At 35.3% G+C, this 23866-nt stretch overlaps 1 pseudogene; it reads left to right on the forward strand.

The window, feature by feature from the left end:
* Positions 1–2953: 2953 nt before the first annotated feature.
* On the forward strand, positions 2954–10200 carry LOC126602626 (uric acid degradation bifunctional protein TTL-like; annotated as a pseudogene).
* Positions 10201–23866: the final 13666 nt, after the last annotated feature.

A 23866-nucleotide genomic window follows, 5' to 3' on the forward strand; every position in this document is an offset into this window, starting at 1 on the left:
GAATAACCATTTACGGCACCATTTGTGCACCGCAAAAGACCAATTCTGTTGTAGTGTTATAAATCCAAACCACTAAAAAAAAAAAACAGGTTGATCGTTGTTGACCAGCACGAATCCAAATCAAACAAACTAGTTCCATAAAAAGTCATCTCTTCACTATCATTCCCTTCAATGGTCGAAGAAAAAAATTCTGGAGATTTGGTTCACATAACTACTCAAGTTGGGTCTTCATCCAACAGATCATCTAACACCAATGCTTTGTTGTTTGGGTTCAAACTAACCGACTCAAGCTTCAAGGTCTGGTCAAGAATGGACGTACATGATGCTAGGTTGGAGAAAATAGGATTTCTGAATAGACAGACGCCACAGCTCGATGACACTAGTCCAGGGTACAACAAATGGCTGCTGAAAACAATGGAGTCTCTCATATTCTTGGCCTATTTCTTGAGTTACTCAGTACGAAAGACATCTAGGATAATGTAACCTATATGTTTTACGATGGATCTGACGAGTCTCAATATTATGTACTTCGTAATAACTGATATAACAAAAATATAGTTAGAATGGGTATTATTGTAATTATGATATATGGCTATATAAGGGATTGTATAGCTATCATTTACTTAAGTTCAGTTGTATACATTTTCTCTAACCAATCAATACAATTTCTCTTATTTCTCTCTGTCATCTTCATCTTCCTTTGTACCAACTTCATCTTTTACAATGTAGTTAACATGGTATGAGAGCCGTTAGGCTCACGCCATGGATTCTGGTGGTTTCTCTTCGTAGTAGTTTACATTTTTTTTCCCTAGTTTAGTTTCTCTTCAAATTTCCATTAGATTTTCGTTACTTCAACGATTGTTCTTGGGTTAACTTTTCTGCGATTGTTGGGTTGATTGTTCTGGTTTGGAAATATTTCTACCGACTCCTCCACCACATCCAAGAACTAAAGCTTTATGCCGCTGTCTATCTTCTGGAGTTCAAGGAGCGCGTTTTTCACGAAGTTGGGGGTTGCTGAGTTCAAGCACCAACTGCTCCGCCGACGCCATGTTTGGGTCCTTGTTCGACTGGGCCCCAGTAGCACTGGGGTTATAACCGATCGAGCCCTCCAAATGGTGCTCTCATCTCCATAAACTAGCAGAGACTCGCCATTTCATAGCAGGAAGTTGTCAAAGTTCTCAGCTTTTTCCAAATGCTTTCTCATAGTTCGTTCTCAGCTTTTCTATATAGAGAAAGAGAGAGAGAGAGAGAGAGAGAGAGAGAGAGAGAGAGAGTGTGTGTGTGTGTGTGTGAAGAAGAAGACAAGTAAGTCGCCATTGGAGACGACAAAGATGAAATCTTGAAGAATGGAAGTGGGTCAAGATTGAAGTTCTTATCAGGTCATTGATTTCTGGTTTTCACAGTGCGTATAATTTGTTTGATTAAATGTTTCAGTAAGAAAATGTTCACTATTTTGTTCATCTTTCTTGTGAATTTTTCTGGGATATTAGTGTGATCTTTGGGATATTTGGATTCAAGATTGGTCATTGCTTCAAGATCATTATTTGGGGTATTTGGATTCAAGAATATTGGTCATTGCTGGATTGTGCAATTTGTATGGTGTCAAGTTCTTTCTCTCTCACTAATATGCTGCAGTCCTATTGGGTTTGATTTTTCTGCAACTCTTGATATATTTGGAGAAATGGGTGTGAATTCTTGCATTCTGGCATGTACAATTTTGTGGTTGTTCAGATTAAGGTTTGTGCCAAAATTGAGAAGTGTTTTTGGGAACTTCTTTCCCTCTCTCATGTAATCTTCCAAAACTACCTGAGAAAGCCAAGTCAAGAAGAGTAGTTTGATTGCTGCCAAACTTTGTGAAAAGCAAAGCACCAGGGTGTGACTTCTCTTTGCGACTGTCAGTTTAAGTGTGAAACCAATTACCACCACATTATCTAGAAGCTTATCAAGTCCCGCTCTGAATGTGAAAAATGAATCAAAATTTCCTACTAGGGACTTTTCAGCATCTTTCATGAACAAAATGAAAGGGGAACTTCTGCTCTTACTTATTACAGCCTCAAATAATGTGTCGAAATGCCTAGCTTTAAAGTCTCATGTGAAGGTTAAGTTTTCAGCAAGGTAATATATTTGGAGTTTGGTTGCACAGTTGGTTTTTTGGTACTCAAGCTATACCACTATAGATTTCCAAGCCTCTTTGGAAGTGAAATGGTCTCTTCTTGGTGTTGTTTGCATATCAGCTCTTTGGGTTCTATATCTGCCACTTTGATCCATGTTCTATTCACTATTATGGAGAAAATTTCTCAACTTTATGCAGTCCACATGTTTGAAGAAATGCACAGCTCAAGTTGTTTTATGAAGTTGGTGAAGACACATGTTTGTCAAGTTGTTTTGTTGTTTTTTGGATGAATTGTCTAAGATAAACTACTGTTTCATTCAGTGATTTGGTTGGATTACAAGATTTCAAGAAAGTGTCATTCTTTCTTGATGGATAAGAAAGTATCACTCTTTCTTTGATTCCATAGAATTTGTCAAGAGTATCATTCTCTTATTGCTTTAGAATTTGTCAAGAGTGTCATTCTCTTGTTGCCTTAGCATTTGTGTCAAGAGTGTCATTCTCTTGTTGCTTTAGAATTTGTCAAGAGTGTCATTCTCTTGTTGCCTTAATATTTATGTCAAGAGTGTCATTCTCTTGCTACTTAGAAGAATTTATCTATTTTGATTTCTAGATTGTACTTGTGTCTTTCATCATGGCTTCACCAACGGCTATGGGACTACGGTTTAGCTTCAACAGTAGTAAAATGCAGAGAGTTACTTGTTGCATTTGTTCCAGCAAGCTTGCTGTCAGGTTAATCCAAAGTTGGTGTAGTTAAAAGTGCTACAATGTTGGATCATTAACTTTATTTGAAATGGTTTGAATTCGGTTTCGATTTTGTGATTAACTGTGGCTTCTTCAGACATGTTTAATTGGAATGACGAGGAGCTTGCAAACATAATATGGGGTGCGGCAGATAAGAGTGATGATCATATTGTGCCATATAATGAGGCAAGTGATGATTATTGCAACAAGAAGGAATGGAAACAAGAATCTCACACCATCAAGCCTACCGAACAGAAGACCCATAGGTCCAAAATTGACTTGCAGGATAGAAAGTTGGAAAACAGTTCTAATTTTGACAAGAGTGAAAGAATTTCTACCTTTGATTTGGAATGGACTCGTGACCTGATTTATCATTATCTAATGTTGCAACAAGTGAACAACATTGCATAGCTGAGGGAATCCAACTTAATAAAGATGGTGATTTTTTTCAAAACTCCAATGAAGGTAAAGAACAAGGTGATCTTGTTGACTACAGATGGGCTAACATTGGAAGTTTTGATGATCTTGACCAGATTTTTAGCAATGATGACACTATATTTGGCAACATAAGTCTTGGTAATGCTGAAGAGCTAAGGTCTTCTAGAGATGCAACTAATAGTCCAATCAAAGCATTTCTTGTATCGTCAGATTCATGGAGTTTCACATCAGGTGCGGTAACGAATGCTTCTGAGCATTTGGAAATTAAATTAGACTATATCCAGAAAGATGACCAGTTGATCATCCTAGGCTATCTTAAATACCTGGCTAGTTCAAACTTCACTTGGATACCCAAATTTAGTTTGAGGAGGAGTAATAACGGATATAACATAAATATACTTAGAAGGGGTATTATTGTACTTAGGATATATGGCTATATAAGGGATTGTATATCTATCATTTCCTTAAGTTCAGTTGTATACATTTTCTCTAATCAATCAATACAGTCTCTCTTGTTTCTCTATGTCATCTTCATCTTCCTTTATACGAACTTCATCTTTTACAATGTAGTTAACACTTCGATGTAAAGCTACACGCACGAGGCAGAACATACGCTAAGTCAATTTGTATTTAGCTGAGTTGAAGAGCGTTTGGCAAGAGATGGACAAGCGACACAAGTTGGATCATCGATTTAGATGCTACTAATCATATGACATATGATCAATCTTTATTTCGATATATGACATCACCTTCAAGAGAAAGTGCAATAACTGCTGATGGTGATATTGCTCTTGTTACTGGAGTCAGCTCTATTGCACTTACTCCGTCTCTTTTGTCACATCACCCACTCTTTGTTCCAGCACTGTATAATCATCTATTGTCTGTCGAACAAGTTGTTGAACAAGTAGGGTACTAATGTTTCCCACTTTTTATTTACTTCAGGATGTCTAGACTTGGATGCCCATTGGGCGTGTTACTAAGAGGTGTGAGTTGTACTCTATGGACGATGTTGCACTAGTTCATGTTAATCAATTCGAGTAGGAGATAGTGATAAACTTAAAAAGATCTGGTTATGCCATCCTCGATTAGGGCACACATCATTTGGTTATCTAAAGAAATTGCTTCCTTTTTTATTTTGTGGTAATTCAGACTCTGCTCTCTAGTATAATGTTTGAATTTTAGCTAAGTCATCATGCTTCCTATTCTTTGAGTTCCCATAAAAGACTAGGAGCTCGTTTGGATGTGCTTTTAACAGGACTGAAAGCGTTTTTGGTTAAAATATTTTTTGAACCAATCTTTAGTTAAAATGCAAGTAAATTCTGGAAAAGCACTTAAAGTGCTTCCTAGAAGAAGCACATAACTGGTGCTTCTTGCATAAAGCACTTTAAATGCTTTTGGAACCGAAAAACATTTTCTCTAAAAGCATTTTTAGTCATTCTAAAAGCACATCCAAACGATCCCTAGTTCATTTTGAATTAATTTATTCTGATTTGTGGGGACCTTCTCTTATTTCTACTCAACATGGCATTCGTTGGTTGTTATATTTGTGAATTATTGTGTTGAGAATGAATCCTACATTGATGAGATAAGGAACCTTCCAAGAGCTTATAAGATGTTGGGTTACTCCCCCTATTGTCAATTGGTTTTATGATGGAACCTCAACTTTGTTCCTGGTATCAGAACATATTGGCCCACGTGTAAAGCCCAATAGCTACATGTGTTCCACATCACCTAATTCATGTTATCCACGTGTTTGGCTTGAAAAAACTCCCCACATGTGCGGGGGCGTGCGAGGATGTAAAAGTAAAAGACTTTATCAACCAAATATATTTATATATTAATTAACAAGTTAATCCTATCATCTTGACAAAAAAAAACAAAAATTCCTTGATAACTTACTGTAATTGATCAGCCAGAGGACGAAAAATAAAAAACTGAAGGAAAAAAAAAAATTCGAAGCAAACAAAATTGCTACCAAATCCCTCCAAGAGTAGCATCGCTCCAGTTTGGTTTCTGCTCTTAGATGCCTGCAGGGGAAAAGACTTTATCTACCAAATATTGTACATAGCACTTTAAAAGAAAAAATTGTAAACCCTAAATTTTGAAGAATAAACACCAAAACCTAGAGTGAATTTCTAATAAATTAGGGAGCTTGAATAAAAGAAATTCAGATTTCAAAATTAAAAATTTTGGTTAGTTGAGAGAGAGAGAGAGAGAGAGAGAGAGAGAGAGAGAGAGAGAGAGAGAGAGAGAGAGAGAGAGAGAGAGAGAGCCTTTTATAAATACATGTTTGGCTTCTTAGAATAACCATGAAAGGGAAGAAGATGGGGTCAATGAGAGGGAGAAGGTGAATGAAAATCTGTGGATGGCTAACTAAGAACAGTTGGGAAGTTTTGAAGTTGGCGTTGGTGGGAGAGAATAAAAAGGAAATAAAAAAAGATTGAGGAATGATTTCACTTAAATTTTGGGAACTGTGGGAATATTGTGAAAATTTAAAGATTTGAAAATTTGGAACAAAATTTAGTCTTGCCTTCTAAAACTTTTTAAAATAGTGTATAACTGCATCACATTTAATGTTCGTGGCAGATAAAAAAAATACGGTGTGGCTACTAACAATATTGATCACAGCCAATGTACGTGGTGGTTTAATACTTTCATACTAAGACCGTGGTAGTAAGTCGTTTTATTATAATAGGCTACTTCTTTACCCGTTGTAAAATATTGTTATCCACAACATGCTAACTAAGCCCGTGATAAATTTTCATTTTTTTTAACGGGCACATAGTGTCCGTAATAAAATTGATGTGATAAATGAACAAATTTCTTGTAGTGAAAATTTGGGAGATGGTCTTATAGTATACAATGTTAGTGGAATAAGGGATCCACTATTAAAATGAATTAAAAATAAATTTGACATTGATGTCAAATTTGACATCAAATCACTAAATCTTCAAATCCAGTCAGCAAATAACACTTCGGTTGGAGAGACTTTTGATGTCAAATATGCACAGTGGCATTCCACCTAGGATTTTGACATCTCCTTTGAAGATGCTCTAAGGCGTTTTCTCGTACCCACGACCTTCTGTGGCAACCTTAATTGAATAATAGAGACGTTTTGGTTGAATGGAGCTAATGACGGACGTTGTATTAACTGGTTGAAGTGGGATGCCTTGTGTGCCCCAAAAGGTGGGGGAGGCTTCGGCGTCAAAAATATGTATGCATTTAACCTTGCTCTCTCAGTGAAACAGGACTGGCGGTTGATCTATGAGCCTGACTCTTTGGTGGCTAGGGTCCTAAAGGCCAAGTATCACCTCAAACGTCGTTTCTTGAGGTGCAAGTTAATAGCAACGCTTCATATGCTTGGAAGAGCATTTGTGCTTATAGAAGTGAGATTGTTAAGGGTTCGGGGTGGTTCATAGATAGCGGGGAGAAACTGAAAATATGAGTTTGCTACACCAACAACACAACAAACTCTACATATTCTTCAAATTTTCCCCTGTACATATATTGTCACACACTTGACAATAAATCAATTTTGTTGAGAATATCTGAGAACTTTTGTCCTAATAAGGGGAGAAATTGAATGGAGATGCCACTGGGGCAATATATTCTAAGCCAGCCACACAATGTTATACATCTTTGTTTTTCTATGTAACAATGTGTGGTTGGTTATCGAATTAAATATGTGTTGGGTTTGAAAGTGTTGAATTGATACGAAATGCAGCTTACGTTGAACTCTCTAGGATATGAGATTATATTGGTGTCATCAGGAGGTGTAAGTCTCTGATCGTCAGTGGCTTAGATACCGAAGCTTAATTAACAACAGGTTAGTATTGTGTTTCGTGTCCACAATTACCAACATTGCTGCCGTTTATTTGAAGAAGGTTAAAGACAATTGCTTTAGAGACTTTTATGTCAAGAAAATTGGGTTACGGATTGATAGTTACTGAAATTTTGTAGCTTTGCTAATCTCTAAAAGTCACAAGTTGAAATTGATACAACGTATCATTGGACAAAACTGTCTGATGGTGTTCTATGAAACATTGTTTAGTCAAGTGAACGCAATGATCGTGTGTTAAATATGTTCCCAAGCTGTATTAAAGCCCTGTTTTGGACTTTAAATTTGATTATTTGCGTTCTTAAGAATAAAGCTGAACTTTATTTATATGAGCTTTTTAGTTATTGCCCTATTCAATTTTTTTGGAAGCCTCGTTAGTGCTTCCTTGCTGTTGGATGTGTCTGATGAAAAGCATCAGATGGATTACTTTAATTTTCGCACCATTGATCATCAGATGGCATAACTGAAATAAATTACTTGAATTTTCAAACCATTGATCATCAGATGGATTGTTGTTTACGTAATGTACTAATTTTTAGTGTTTAATTAAAGCTAATCACAAAAATTAGAAATTTTGAATTTTCCAAAAGATGCCCAATTGGATTTTAGCTCATCCAAACCATCCTGGGGTATTGGTGTGTTGAGTTGATTCAAATGGGTTGAATGTGTTAATCAAATGGGTTGCCCAATTCACTATTTCATTGCTGAGATTTTTAAGCCATGTTGTGTTTGAGCTTGGTGTTATTTACCAACAAGATGAGGCCTTTAAAGTTTAAATCTTTTGCTGGACCGCTTGACGTTTTGCTAGCTCTACACCAAGTCCAAAAAAAACATTAGCGTAAAATAAGAGTGGAGTGCTCTTGCTCTTTGTGGGCTAATTGATGCTAATTAGCCGCCTTTCTTTCTCCTTCAGTCTTTTTAGATATGCAAATGCAATGATATTGAAGTAACCGATGTAGCAATCTTTTTAGATATGCTTCGGATACTTAATGCGTATCTTCGAAGTCGTAATATACCCCCTTGAAATGAAACCAAACATATTTGGGTTTCCTTCTATTTCTTCCTGTTTTAGTCTGCAGAAGCGAAAGAATTAAAATAGTATGAGGTTTCAATTTCTGTTTGTTAATGTGAAAGTTCTTTTACCTAAATATCGTCCACCTGGCTTTTGTAGGAACTGGCCGAATGGAATGCTAAATACAGGTAGAAGTTTGGTTTTATATTTCTTATTTGTGCATCTGGAAAGAGTGGTGAGGGGATACTTGCCGAGTTGAAGGTAGCTTTTCATTTACAGTCGGTTTTTTTATTAAAGTTTCCAAATGTTAAAAGATTATAGTCGTGGCCTTGATAAGCATGATAGAATAGCTTCACTATTTCATTTGAGAATTTTGGTTTAACCGTTGTCGTTAATAGAAGTTTCTCTAAACTTAATGCAGAATGAATATATTTACTCGATAACTTTTGGTTGGCTTGGCATATTCTGGCTTAATTAACCTTTTCATGGGAAACAAAGATTAATAAATCATACAAAGTCAATAGTTTACAAAAATCACTCTTTAAAAATAAAATATCAAAGCCAATATAGTGCCTTTTCAGTAACTGGTACAGAAACTTGTTATATTTCAACAAGCCCAGAAAGATGGCTAAAACCTCACTCTGACCTCTATATTGGCACTTACGCCCCACTCTTTGGAAATTCTATTATTCGTTTCCAACCAATTCACTCCAAAAAGCCAAGGTGATAAAAAAAAAAAAAAAAAAAAAAACTTTTAAAGCACCTTAGAGTCTCTGTTTTTCCTGGAAAACATTGTTCATCTGCCAATGCACAGGATGTTGGGATAAACCAGCTCAGTTTTTCCTCTAAGAAGAGATTAAGCCAAAATTTTAATGTTTTCGGGCAATGAAGAGATAAATAAAGAATGTGTTCAACTCCATAGAAAGTGTGTAAAAAAGACAGGAGATAACCTGCAGTTTAGCAGTCGCACTAAAGCATACATCGACTAACATAGTTCTTCTATTTGCAATTGCGATGCAGGAGCCAATGACCAAGTTTGAAGAGTAGTAGTTATTATCGTTAATCTTTTTTATGCGTAAGTAAATATTTTTCCTGCAACTTATGAAGGAAATGTAAAGACCACATGAGATATTCACCAGAACATCCACTGATGTTTTGTGATGCCCGTGGAATGAGGAGAAGGATAACACTTCTGAAGGGCCATGCTGTACAGACTCTGCATAAATTGTTACTCAAATTAGTAAGCGTTCTTTTCCACTTTGCAGAAACGATATCCAAATAGACCAATAGTTGAGTTCAAGATTGCAACTCAGGAGCAGATGAAAATAACAGAGCTACTCCTTGCGAAGCTCTTTGCAACAAAAGAAAATGTTGCTTCTACAGGCAACAAGAATCTCGCAATTGTTGCAAAGAAAGCAGAAGGTGTTTTAATTTTTTATGTCTACATAATTTTTAGTCCGTTTATGCGTATGCAACTCTGGGCTTTGCTTGTTTCACAATGTTTTTACCTCATGAATGACTGTTCTCCAGGAAAAGTCACTTCTCTTTCCTTGCATTTGCTACTGTTTCTAAATTATTTTATTGATTTTCTGAACCTTAGAGGATCGTGTTAGCATTATTGGAGGGCATCGAACTTCTGCTTCTGAAGCTTCATCCGTAAAAACTTCTCAAGCTCCAACTCGAACCCGTCCACCCATCACAACCCATATCTTGGATGTTTCTTGAGGATGTCCAGGTTCTGAAATTGAGGTGTGTTTAAAAATGTGGAAGGGTCTTCAACCTCGTCCCGTGTTTGGTGAGTTGAATGCAGGTGGTTGGGTATTTCAAGGGTCTTCGACTACAGAATGATGGGCGAAGTGGTCAATTGATGAGCATAGTCGATGTATAGTAAACCCAGGCATTTACAGGATCAACTTTAACACAGGTAAGTACTCCACAGGTGGGTTCTTTCCTTATGTTTCTATCGTGTTTGAGATTGGAGAGTCTCAGAAATTGGAACATTTTCATGTTCCTCTGCTGCTGTCACCTTTCTCATTCTCGACATACCGTGGAAGCTAGGCTTATGTGTAGTTTAGTTGACAAATAAATTGTCTGTAATTTTACTTAAGGTTTTCTTGTTGACGATGTATTAAATCCATTGGAAAGCAATATCGATCTTCATGTGTTAACGCTGATAATATGAACAACGATAAAGTGAATGGCAGTTTCCCTCTAGGATGGGAAGAAGTCTCTCTCTTACCACCTTGTATAAAATGAGTGAGCTTTCATACTGTGAAATTCACATCCCTGGGCACACTGCCTAATTATTTCGAACCTTTTGCTCAAAATTTCCAATACTTACTCAAAGATTAACTACGCTTTACTTTTACACCCCATGTTTTGGGGTGATTTTCAAAATAGGTAACGAGGGTAATATTGTTATTTTCTCGGTTATAGACCTTTAACATTGCATAGACTTCGAATTTAACTGGCAATTTACCTTTTGAATTTCTCCCCTACTATTTTTTTTTTCTTCAGAAAAGCAAGTTCTTAAACCCATTGAAAACTACCAATCTATTCTCTCAAAGTGTGTCACATGCAAGTTACGTGACTTATTTGATGAGAAATTGGATATAATAGCTTTGAATTTTAGATAGGTAGGAAGTTGGTTGTTTTTAAAGTACTTAAGGGACTTCTTTTTGTATAAAAATTATTTAGCGACTTGATTTTCACTTGAGTAATAATTCATGGACTAAATTGACAAATTACTCGGTTATCTAATATTGTTTATCACCTTCCCATTTGTACGTACCTTCTCTTTTAACATTCTCCTTTAACTTTAAGATCCTACAATATTACATGATCAGATCAAATTGTCTATTTTCAAAGTCACTCTCTACAGATCATTCCTATAAAAAATAGCTAAATCAAAATCCATTTACTTAATCATCTTACTTGTTATCCAAATAAACGAGCTATGTTATTTATTTAGTAAAACAATGAATCATGACTACGCTAGTCAAACGGGTAAACAATTTTTGGTTTATAAATTATTATTACTATTGTTATTATTATCATTGTATTATTATTATTAGTATTATTATTAATATTAATATTTTTTGCAGAGATTATCTTTATATGATACAAAATAAACAGTTTTGATCAACAAGCCATGTTGTAGGGTGTTAAAATTAATGAAGAAAGTAAAAATTGAAAAGAGAAGGTACAAGGGGAAAGACAACTAGCATTCACTAGTAGTAGTAGGAGTTAAAATACGAGGACAAAAGGGCAGTGGCCGAAGGAGGCTATGCATAATACAAAAATGGAGTATCAATTCTAGTTGTATAAAAAGTTTGATAAGTGAAGGAATTGAACAAGTGTCATCAGTGTATTGGTTAGGATCCATGTCAACATAAAATAGTTAGAATTAGTTAGTTGCCTAACTTCTGTTAAGTTTGTTAGTTTGTTAATATCGATGCATTACAATGGCTACTGCATATAAAGCTTGAATGTACTCTCATTACTCATCAAGGAATCATAAACACCCTTTCTTCTTTGCATCTCTCTCTCTCTCTCTCTCTTTTGCTCTCATTTCTTCTCTCCATTGATTAATTCTTAGCTTTATCTTTAGCTAATTCTTGTACTATTAATATGGTATCGAGCCAATGATTCTTTTGTGGTTTGTCGATTTGATCTTTTTTTGCGGGCTCTCGGTGCTTCTTCTGCTGAAGTTTGTTTGCGTTTTTCAAGAATCATCAATGACGATTCGCAAGTCTTCACAAGGCGATTGAAGTTTTGGGTGATCTAGTATTTCTGCAGCTTTACAGAGTACTATGAAGAATCTCAGGTGATAAAATGTTCCTTGAATTTCTTAGCTATTCTTGAAGATTATTGTGGGATATGAAGTTTTTCAATTCTAGGTTAGTTTCTGCGATCTTGTTCTTTTGTTCTGAAAACTGCTATCAAGTAGTTTAAAAGCTTGAAGGGCATGAAGCCATTAGAAGATAGATTACAACTTGAAGGCACGAAGCCATTTGTACTGTAGCGTATAGGCAAGAAGTCATTTCTATTGAGAATTTTTTGGTTGATTTCTGAGGCACAAAGCCATTTGTATTGAAGTTTATAGGCAAGAAGTCATTTATCTTGAATTTTGTGATTTGAAGTATTTCTTGATTAATTCAGTTTCTTTAATAGACATGGCATCTTCATCTGTTAGAATTGAAGGGTGATTGGGTATGCTTACTATAAAGTTAAATGACTCGAAAATGGGTTTTTCAATTCAAGTCAGTTTTGAAAGGTTATAAGTTGTTTGATAACTTTGATGACACTGCTGTGTGTCCCCCAAAGTTTGTGATTCATATTGAGCGTGGAGTAACTAGTGAGATCACTGATGCATTTCTTGAGTAGGAAGTAATAGATTTAGCATTGCTCATTTTGCTTATTGCAACCTTATCTGATGAATCCATTGAACATGTTTTGGGGTGCAAAACTGCACATGAGGCTTAGGTGAGTTTGCATGATAGATATGCATCTATTTCAAAAGCAAGAGTGAACACTTTGAAAACTAAATTCTAGACAATGCAAAAAGGGAGTGATTCAATTGAACAATACCTGTCTAGGCTTAAAAATATTAAAGAACTGTTGATTGTGGCTGGTGAATTTCTATCTAATAATGATTTTGTTGTGGCTGCCTTGTCTGGTTTAGCAAGAGAGTATTCAAATATAACTGTGATACTCATAAGAAATACTTCTATTTCTTTGAGAGAATTCAAGGAACAATGACTATGTGCAGAAAGGGAAAATGAATCAATGGTAAACGGCCTGGTAAGTAATTTCTCTGGTTTATATATGCAAGGTTCCACTGGCTCATCTTCATCAATGTATGGTATGACATAGGGAACTTCAAGTAATTCTGATAACATTTCATATTCAACTGGAGGTACAATTACCAGGGTACTAAATGCTGTTCCTAGTTTTGGTGTACCCTTTCCTTAACAAAGTGTTGTGCAATTTCCAGCACAAAATTCTTTTTATAGGGCTTCAAATGCTAATGGTTCTTCTTTTCTGCAACGAAATGCATTTCAGCCAGTGCAAGTGTTAATTCAACAAGGATCTCCTTATGGTAATACTCAATTTGGTGATGCTTAGCAGCAAGCATAGTTTTAGCAACCAATGCAATTTCAACAACCTACACAATTGCCTATACTATTTCAGCAACCAGCACCATTTCCTGACTTCTCAAACACTTATGGTTTTGTTGGACAGAATAGTGCACCAAGACAGTTTAGTGATAATTCTGGCAATGGAACAAGACAATACTATGGACCAAAAGAAAATGGCTATGGGAATTACAGGTCTTCTAATGACAAAGGTCAATCCTATGGTAACAAGCAATCTAGTGGAAATTGGCAATCATGGTTTGGAAATACTGAAACCAGAACACATATTGTTCTCGAATGTCAAATTTGTTTCAAGAGATGACACATTGCACCTAATTACTAGAAAAGATCAACTACTTCTAGTTCTGCTAGCCAGACTATAGTGTCAAATTTGTGGAAAGAAGAGACACAATGCTCTAAACTGTTACCATAGGAACAGTTTTGCTTATCAAAGAACTGTACCATCTCCATCTTTGAGTGTTATGCAAACTCAAACACTACAGTCATTTCAAGCTTCTCAACCATCTCTTCCCAATGACTCATGGATTGTAGATACAGGAGCATTTCATCACATGACTGCTGATGTGCAACCTCTATAGAATGTAACACCATATGAAGGCAAGGATAAAATAATAGTTGGTAATGGAGAAGGTTTACATATTAAGCACATTGGTTCTACACAGCTACAACGAATATCTTATTCCTTAATTTTGAGGAGTGTATTACATGTCTCTACAATTGTTGTTAGTCTTTTATCAGTAAAGCAGCTATGTAAAGATAACTAGTGTTGGTTTATATGTGATGACACTAACTTTTATGTGCAGGACAAGGGAACCAAAGTTGTAATCTACCAATGAAGGAGTAGTGATGGTGAGTTGTTTCGAATTCCTATGAAGATGCTTACAAGGAGTTCAAGTCCTTCAGGACAGAGTTTAGTGGGATTGCTTGGTCAAAAGGTGAAATCTACAATATGGCATCAAAGGTGTGGTCATCCTAGCAATGAAGTCTTATTTGTAATGCTGAAATAATCTGATATAGTTAGTTCTTGTGATGATAAACAACATTTGTGTTCATTTTGTATTGTTGGGAAGATGTCTAGATTACCATTTGTTGATAAGAAAGAGTCATGTATTTTTCTATTTCAGAAAGTACACTCTAATCTTTGGGGTCTTTCATCTATAAATTTCATAGAAGGTTACAAGTATTGAGTGAGTTTTGTTGATGAATTCACAAGATATGTATGGATATTCCCTTTGATCAATAAATCAAAAGTTTTTGATATTTTTCAGAAGTTCTATAATCTTGTTGTTAATGAGTTTGGTTACAATATTAAGTGCTTACAGATAGATGGTGGTGGAGAGTATACCAGTCATAGATTTGATGAGTTTTTGAAACACAAGGGAATTGTACAAATGGTTTCATGTCCATATATGCCTAAGCAAAATGGACTTACTGAGAGAAAACACAGACACATAATTGTTGTGCCTTGGCCGTTCGTCAATACGGAAGTGAGATTCAGATTGTCTCACCAAACTACAGACCCACAGTTGAACAGTTTAAATTACAAGAAATAAATACACTGAGAAATTTACGAGGTTCGGCAAAAAACTGCCTACGTCGTCTAAGAGATATTGCACTTCACTATGAGAATAACTAGTACAAGATACACTTGAGTTAAATCAACATAACCCAAACCCCAATCCCTTGTACCCTCACATAATTTTACTAAGAGCCTCACTCTCCCCAAGAGTTTCTCACTCTCACTCTATATTTTCTCTCCTTTGTGTTCTCCTTCGGATGCTCTCTCAATACATTACTAAATGCACAAATATTGCATCTAGTTATAGGCATACACTAGCAACTATGCCAACAAATAAGACCAAAAAGTCTTAAGTTCACATGACATAATTATCACCTAGCCTACCTAGCATGCATCAAAGTCTATACCTAGTCTATAAAGTACAACTTTTCTCTATTTGTCATTTAATGCATATAAAATAAAACATGCACAATTGTGTGCAAGCAACCACAGTCAAGTCTTGCTTCCAACTTTGCTTATTGTAGTCACCATGTCTTCTCTTGAAACAAGACATCCATGCCACAACCGAAAGCCAAACACAAAGTGGCTACTGCCATTTCCCTGTAGCACTCAGAAAGTTACACTATCAAAATTGTTGCCAACTCATAAGTATATGAGCCAAACACAACAATAATGGAGACAGCAATCACATTGCTCACAACTGCAAATTTACCTTAAGAGTTATGGTTTCATGCATGTGCTCATTCTGTATTTCTTATAAAAAGAATGCCATGTAAAAATATTTGGCACAACTATGTATCCATATATTAGGCCCCATAATGAGAACAAATTGCAGCCCAGAGTATCTCTATGTTTTTGTTGGATTTGCAATGGGGATATAAAGGAGTAATTTGTTTCCATAGACTGTTGGAAATGTGCCCTAAAACCAATCATGTGATGATACTTTACGGACATTTCATATGTTAAACTAATCTAGTTTAATATCAAGGGCAAAGATTATTGTTTTAAGCCGTCTCATATAAATGTTATATGCTTAAACGATAAGTCCAAGGAATATGTAATTTGAAGAATGTAATTTAAACAAGTTAGATTTATGAGACCATTCTCTTTCGTATACATATCCTAAATGTTCCTGATCATAGGATTGCCAATTGGGCATTGACAGTCCGTTAAGATCAGTACGTGCTGTGTCTTCTCTCATGGAGAGTGACTGGTCTCGAGTCATTGGTGTGATTGACACCAAGACAAGCATGTAGGTGCTCAATAGAGAATGAGTCCACTGAACACGATCAACGAGGAGTTCTCATACTCATGTCACATGAGAACTCATGGTTGGGATAATGCAAAGTAGTCATTTAACCTGAGGCATCATAATTGTCTTGTGGTTAAGTCCTTGATCTTTGACTATGTCAAAGTCACTCCATCAGAGGGTGTCCACGGCATAGTTGGGGTTAAGCCATTTAGCCATGGAGGCAAGTGAATGCGCAACAAGGGATCTCTAACCTTCAAACCGTTTGAGGGAGAATACTCTATGATATGATTAAGAATCTCTGGCCAGAGTATGAATGAGATTTAGGAAGTCATTCCAAATCACATTCAAGGTAATCATATAAGTAAATGAATCACATTGGATAGTAGACATGAATAAACTATCAATCCAAACAATGTGGTCAAGAGTATTGTATTAGAGAAAGACTGTATTGCATTGTAATCCTAAACTGAATAGGTTCTCCACCTCTTCTGATTAGCTTGGGTAACCATGACATACTGCTAGGTGTCACTCATGGTTTGTGGAAGCCCTAAACGTGTATAATCACTAAAGGGAGAATTAAAAGTAAGTTTCAATTCACAATCGATTTGAAAGAGTTCTAATCGCCCACTGCCTCGCTAAAAGGAACCTAATGGATCATGCACCGTGTAAGGTAGAGATTGAAGAAACCATGGAGATGAGTAAGAATAATTAAATGGTTTAATTATTTATGGCAATGATTAATTAATATGTTAATTAATCAAACGAATAAAGTTTGTTAAAAGATCTAGGGTTAGTTTTGGGCCTTAAGGCCTAATGGGCTTCGAACGTCAAGCCCATTGACTTAAGTTGTATGACAACTTAATGACTAAATATTCACAAAGGCCCAAACAACCCAATAACACCCTATGGCCGGCCATATTGATAATGGAGTGGGTTTTGGACTTATTACAAGTTTGCCACTCCAATGAAGGTAGGTATAAATATGACTTTATAGCCTTTTCTTCATTAGGGTTTCTTTGGGGAGAAAAGATGAGAACAAAAGCTCTCTTTGCTCTCTAAGAGGCCGGCCACCCTAGAGGAACATAGCTAGCAATCTTACTTCCTCTAGGTCACTCATTTCTTCATCAATCCTTCCTTGGTGTGGAGACTTAGAGGTTCTCAACTTTGAGAACTTGGAGAAACCAATTCTTCCATCCAAATCCATGGAGCTAAGAAGTAAGGAATGAATGCCCTATCTCTTGGGTGATTATCCTTTGCTTATGCAAAGAGGAATCAACAAATGTATAAATTTCTCAACTCACTTTGTTTTGAGTTGAGTCTTGGTTCACCTAACTACTAGGCTTTGAATTTCATGGGTAATGTTTTGTTTTTGAGTGCATACAAGCATGATTCCACCTTTAATTTGTTAATTGCATGCTATAGATGTTGCTCAAAAGAACATGTTTTTCACAAAATTTCCTTCAAGTGGTATCAGAGCCTAGGTCTAGTAGTTGGTGAATCCTTTTGGGTTTTGTAGTTCATAGTCTTTGATTTGAATGTTGTAATTGTTACAAGCTTTATTCTTGCTTCTTTGAATGTAAATTTTGTTAGAAAATTTGCCATCTCAAATGTTGTAGATGTAGTTCATATGAGCATGAATTTTGGAGCTAAAATTTGGTGCCATGTTTTTGGGGAAATTCGGCCAAATCCAAAGGATGGATTTTTGGGTTCTTGTTTGTCTTGTTAAAAGTGTTTTCAGGTGACTTTTGGAATCCCTAAGTACCTTAGGATGTTAACCCCATTTTGAGTAGTGAAAATTTGAGTTTTATTGAGTGAAAATGTTCATGGAACTCTTATGGGTTTTCATGGATGTTCTTCATTGTTCTTGATGTTCTTACCAAGAACAAAAGGTTTGGTGTTTTGATTCAAAGTTTTGGTTGATTTCATAAAGTCCATGTTTTGTATTGGTTGGTGTGACTTTTCTATCAACAAGACATTTAATTAATTAAAAGGTGATTGAAATGTTGATAGAGTGTTTGAATTTATGTACATAATTGTTTTTTTTTCTTACACACATGTTTCCCACCAACCAATTTCCACTTGCATGACTTTATGACTTTGTTGAAAAAAAATTCAAAATTTTATGGCTTCACACTACTCCAAAACTGGCCACTCCCTCAATGGGAGTACTTTTGAGGCTTTTATGCAATTACATAAAGTTTTGATGCTTTTGTGTATTTGTAGTTTGACCCAAAAGTTTACGTATTTACGTAAAGGCCCAAAATCATTAAAGGACAAATTGTTTTGTTCCTTAAATGAAGTTTTTGAATTTGTTGAAATTTTTGGGTTCTAGTTGTAATTACATGAAGTAATGGACTTTTGTGTTTTTACAATATGAGCTCAAAAGTTTAAGTTTTGCAACATAGCCCAAAAAGTTGAGGTTATTGCATTTTGGCCCAAATTAGGTTGAGAACAAAATGGCTTTGTCTCTTTAAATGAGAATTGGATTTTCATTTCATTTAGCTCCATTTAAATCAATTCTATGGATACAAAAACCAAATGACAATGTTGCATTGAAAGTTTAATTAGTTAAAGCGTTAATTAATTAAAGGGTGATTATGAACCTAAGCCTACGATAATTGAGCTATGTGAAAGGCCGTCTCAAATTTGTTTGAACCATGGGAATGTGTAGATTAGATTTTGGTTGTAATTTGATATGATCAAATGTTGTAAAAGAGCATAAGCTCTTTTTTTACTTTAAAGTAATTTGTTTTGATCAAATGTTGTAAAAGAGCATAAGCTCTTCTTTATTTTGAAGTACTCATTTTCTTGTTTTATTTGATATGCATGAAATTGGAGTAGTTGGGTCCAACGCCCAATAGGAAAAACACGCCTTAATATGATTAAACGCGTAACTAAAATCAATCACCATCCTTAGACCGAGATTCAACACTAGGCTCGTGTTGGATCTAATCAAAGGTTCATAGTCATCCTAAGGACCTAAGGCAACTATATAGTCCATCAATGAATGCAAACCTTATGTTAGTAGTACCATATACTCTTGCTTTAAAAACCGTTTTACAAGCATAGTGGGAGTATCATGTACAACCAAATCAATCACATGGACCAATAGTTGTAATAGGACTAAATTGTTTTAATAAGATTAAAATGCATGCTTATATGTGATGAGACCTAAAATCCTCAACCAAACCATTATTAAGTTGATAAGCGTGAGAGTGCTTTGAACACTCTTTTGTGGCCTTCCACCGTGGTAGGCTCCGATCGTTTGTGACTCGTACACCGACTTCACCCTATCATGGGGGAGTACAAAGTGCGTGCTTACACTCAGGAGGAGTACTATATGCATACATGATGTTGTGAAGGTAGGTAACGAGAATAACCAACATCATATCATTGTGAGGTTGTTCTTGAACCCCTACTCGAACTTGCATGGTGGGAATGACTTAACTAAGTGCAATGGAGCCAACATCATATCATTGTGAGACTTCATTCTCTAGAGGCCAAATAAGATGGGTACTTGCAAGAGATGCAAATGAGTAAGTGTACTCTCTCATTATTATTGATGCTAGCCAACATCATATCATTGTGAGGTGGGCTTGGTAATGATGAGTCTCTAATACCCTACTAAGAGTTTCCTCCAAAACTCTCGAATTCCGATGAAGGATATGGAATTTGCCAAAAATAGTGGGTGGTGCTATTTGATTTAAAGACCCGAATCAAATGGCTTAAAATCAATCAATTTATATTCGTTATGTATTTGTTTACCAATATATTTGCAAACGCTATCCAAAACTTGACAAAGAAAAGCCGAATGCTTTAGTTTCCGGACTTGGTACCACAATCCCAAAGATTGTCTTAAATGGATTGTATATGTACCTAAGTAGTCTAAACCTCACAATCTTCCTATTGATAATGTATCATTGGAAGAACATGTTAGATAAGTCTATCATAAAGAGGACAACACTTTTAATGTCATAGTTCTTCACTTACAAATCGTTGTATGAAGAAATAAGAGTTGCTTTGAACAACTCTTAGCTAATGCAAACACTAGTGCTTGTTTCTTTGTTAAATGAACAAAGAACTTGAGAAGAAAGCACAAGGGCATGGACATTTTATGTGCCATGACTCTTCACTTACAAATTGTTGTATGAAGAAATGAGAGTTGCCTTGAACAACTCTTGAAAGTTTGTAATTATGTTTAGAACATAATGGTTGGTTGACAAAAATAGTCCATCAACATGGACTTATGATGATTTTGAATCATTGAGTGTTGAAGTGTTAAACCACTTCTAGAAACGGAAACTAGGCAAGGACTTCACCTTTGTGTCCCTATCCAAATGGTTCACTAAGTTTATTGTAAACTATATAGTGAACAATAACCACACACTCTCCAAATCGTTTGATGTGTATAACACAATTGAAATAAGTTTCAAGAGAGATAGTGGGAGTTTAGGGACCATGACTATTGTAGTCAAAGGAGAAGTCAAATGAAGAAAGCGAAATAAACTCCAAAGGAACAAACTTTCTTTATGAAAGGATGGACATTGGAAGGGGTATTTGCAAGAAATGTCTTGCAAGTGTCAAGAACACACCTTTCGAAGGTGTTGTAAATTGTTCTTGAAAAGTTCAAAACAGTTGGTTCTTCTACTTGAATGTTTGATTTCGTATTAGTAACTATATTTTACAATCGTTGTAAAAGTGTGGCTAATAAAAGTAGAAGATTAATGAGAGAAGAGAAGGTACTTCACATTCGGAACGTGAATCAAATGTAGATCTCTGCGAAAGCAGATGGTACTTACTTCCTCATATGAACTACCAAAGAAATTGGAAAAACCATAGATTGTCTTTACATTCCAAATTTAAGGAACTTAATTCCATCACTATAAGGGATGGATGAATGTTTTGTTTGACAAAACATTGTTCTTTATTAATGAATGATTAGATTATTGTAATCTAATTGATTGTCTCTATAGTAGAGATGATATGGTAGTGTTAACTGTTTAGAAAATAACGATGCTTAAAACCCAAAAGGTTGCAAGGTAGTGACTAATCCCAACTGAGTTGTGATACCTCTAAAACATAAATTACGAGTTGGTCATAGATGGATGCTTTGGATCGTTATATCCGGATCCAATACCTTCTTATTAAAATTGTAGAGAGGCGAAATGTTCGAATCTTTATTCTTTTGGAAAGGAAGAAAGAATCACAAAGTTGTTGAGGTTAATTCACTTAGATGTTAGTGGCACTTGTCCACAACATAATACTACTCATGTTGTATGACATTCACCAAAGATCGCTCTCGGTTGGACTATCATTTATTTTGAATAAACACAAGTTCGAATACTTTGCAAAAGGTTTCAAAGAATTCAAGAAATGTAAGTTGATGAGTAAGATGTCTAAAGTATTTACCTCCTTAGATTTGATCCAAGGAAAGGTAACACTTTAGAACAGTTTCCTTGAAAGATATCAAGGAAAGAAGCATCATATGATAATGGATTTCTCCATTAAGAGAAGAACGAACTCGAAATAAGATTTAGTTCGTTGGATGTTATCAATTGCCCATATATAGGATATATACTTCTAAGACAATATGATTGTCAATTAGAAGATCTTCCAAAATTTTCATGACTCCATAGGATATAGTTGGAAAGAAAGACAAATCTTAATCATGTTAAGATTTGGGGTTGTGTGCTAATAAGCAATATTTGTTTAAAGAATTATCTTGTGGGTATCCTTAAATTAACATTTGGATATCACTTCTATAAACCAACTAACAAATGTTGTTTGTTGGCTAGTTCATTGTAATCCTACAATATGATTTGCCTAACGCAAATGAACGAGAGATACAACTCAAAGAATGGGTTCTTTGAGAGACAAGATGATAATCAACAAATATAACAACCTAGTTCCTACGACACAAGCTCCAAGGTAGTCGAGAAGGATTTATAAACTGTCTCAGTTGAATGGTTTGAACTTTATGACTATGTCATAGAGTTACACCTCTTAATTCGAAAGAAATAAGAATGAAAATCCTTATGACTACATTAAGTGTATATACGACATATACTCAAGGAAATGGTAAAGTACCATTTGACCCGAAATAATGAAACCTTTATAGCTAATTGGTAGCTTAAGGTGACTACAATTAAAGAGATTGGTTGACTTGGAAGAAACCATCTTTGACGTAGTCTTGGTTTCAATTAATTCGAAGATTGCTAGCTACAACTAAATGGTGATTCAATGTTTGGACATAATATGGGTTTCCGAAACCATTATTAAGATAGTCTTGATAATATATGTCTAAAACTATGGATCACAAGACATGTAAGTTGTAGAGATCCATCCATCATGGATCTTAGCAAGCTAGTGGGAGCTATAAACGTCTTATGAGAGAAAGATCAAATCGTTTGATTTCTCATAAAGATGTAAATGAATCCTTTGTTTACTAGGTTTACAAAAGATTAGTGGGAGTTAATCATGTTCCTAAAATTGAATATATATATACAAATATATGATATATCAATTTTGGAAATGAAAAAGAATACTTCTTCGTTAAAGTTATGACTTTAAACATTCTATAACGATAGAATGTATATGGTTATAGCATGTATATGGGAGACATAGTCTATAAACATGGGATGTAAATCTATAATGATAGATTTTAGGATATAATTGGATTATATCAAGCCCTAATGATAGACAAAAGATGCTAGGAAGTTTCTCATATGATGATAAACTTCAATCAGAAGAACAACTTTAGTAAGACTAGGAGGTAGCTCTTCTCAAAGGGAACATACCCTTTGACTCCCAAAGAAATAATGCGTAAATAGAATCCTTTATGCATACGCAGAAAAGTGATTTACGTATTTCATATTGTATGTAAACATTGATATGAGTTGTACCTAGAATGGTACAAGACGATATCAGTGCAAGCCCAAGATCAGAACCATGGCAAATGTCAAGTGAGTCCTTAAGTATTTAAGAAATACTAAAGGATAGATTCCTCAAAGAATGAGGAAGAATTAGAATAACGTAATGGAAGCGTAAATGTATTAGATTATGAATCTAATCCATCATTGGATGTTTCTTCATTATAAATGAAGAGATAATCAGATATCTCTTTATTATGACTAAAGAGATATTTGGATGGAAACATTAAAAGTAATGACTTGAGTGTGTTCCATTGTGAATGCAAAATATATTGCCATATAGAAGCTTACAACAATGTTGTTTGGATGAGAAAGTTCATTCATGAACTCTCTATTCGGTTCCAACCAGAAAGTGTCTCTAGTGTACTGACACTACAACACTAATGGGGCGATCGCTCAAGCCAGGGAATCAAGGTCTCATCAAGATCCGAACTCAAATGAGAGACTGAACCACATGATTGAGAATCATGTATAATGGTGACGTCGTTATTCTCAAGGTTGCTTCTATGGATAACATATAGATATCCATTGTCTAGGCCTACTACTTAGCCATTTTTGAAATGACTAAAGAAGAGGTATCATCACTGATGACCAAGCTGATTGGCTCTAGTGCAAGTGGGAGATTGTTGGAAATGTACCCTAAAACCAATCATGTGATGATACTTTATGGACATTTCATATGTTAAACTAATCTAGTTTAATATCAAGGGCAAAGATTATTGTTTTAAGCCGTCTCATATAAATGTTATATGCTTAAACGATAAGTCCAAGGAATATGTAATTAGGAGAATGTAATTTAAACAAGTGAGATTTATGAGACCATTCTCTTTCGTATACATATCCTAAACGTTCCTGATCATAGGAT

The sequence above is a fragment of the Malus sylvestris genome, chromosome 2 (genome assembly GCF_916048215.2).
Source record: "Malus sylvestris chromosome 2, drMalSylv7.2, whole genome shotgun sequence".
Taxonomy (NCBI): Eukaryota; Viridiplantae; Streptophyta; class Magnoliopsida; order Rosales; family Rosaceae; genus Malus; species Malus sylvestris.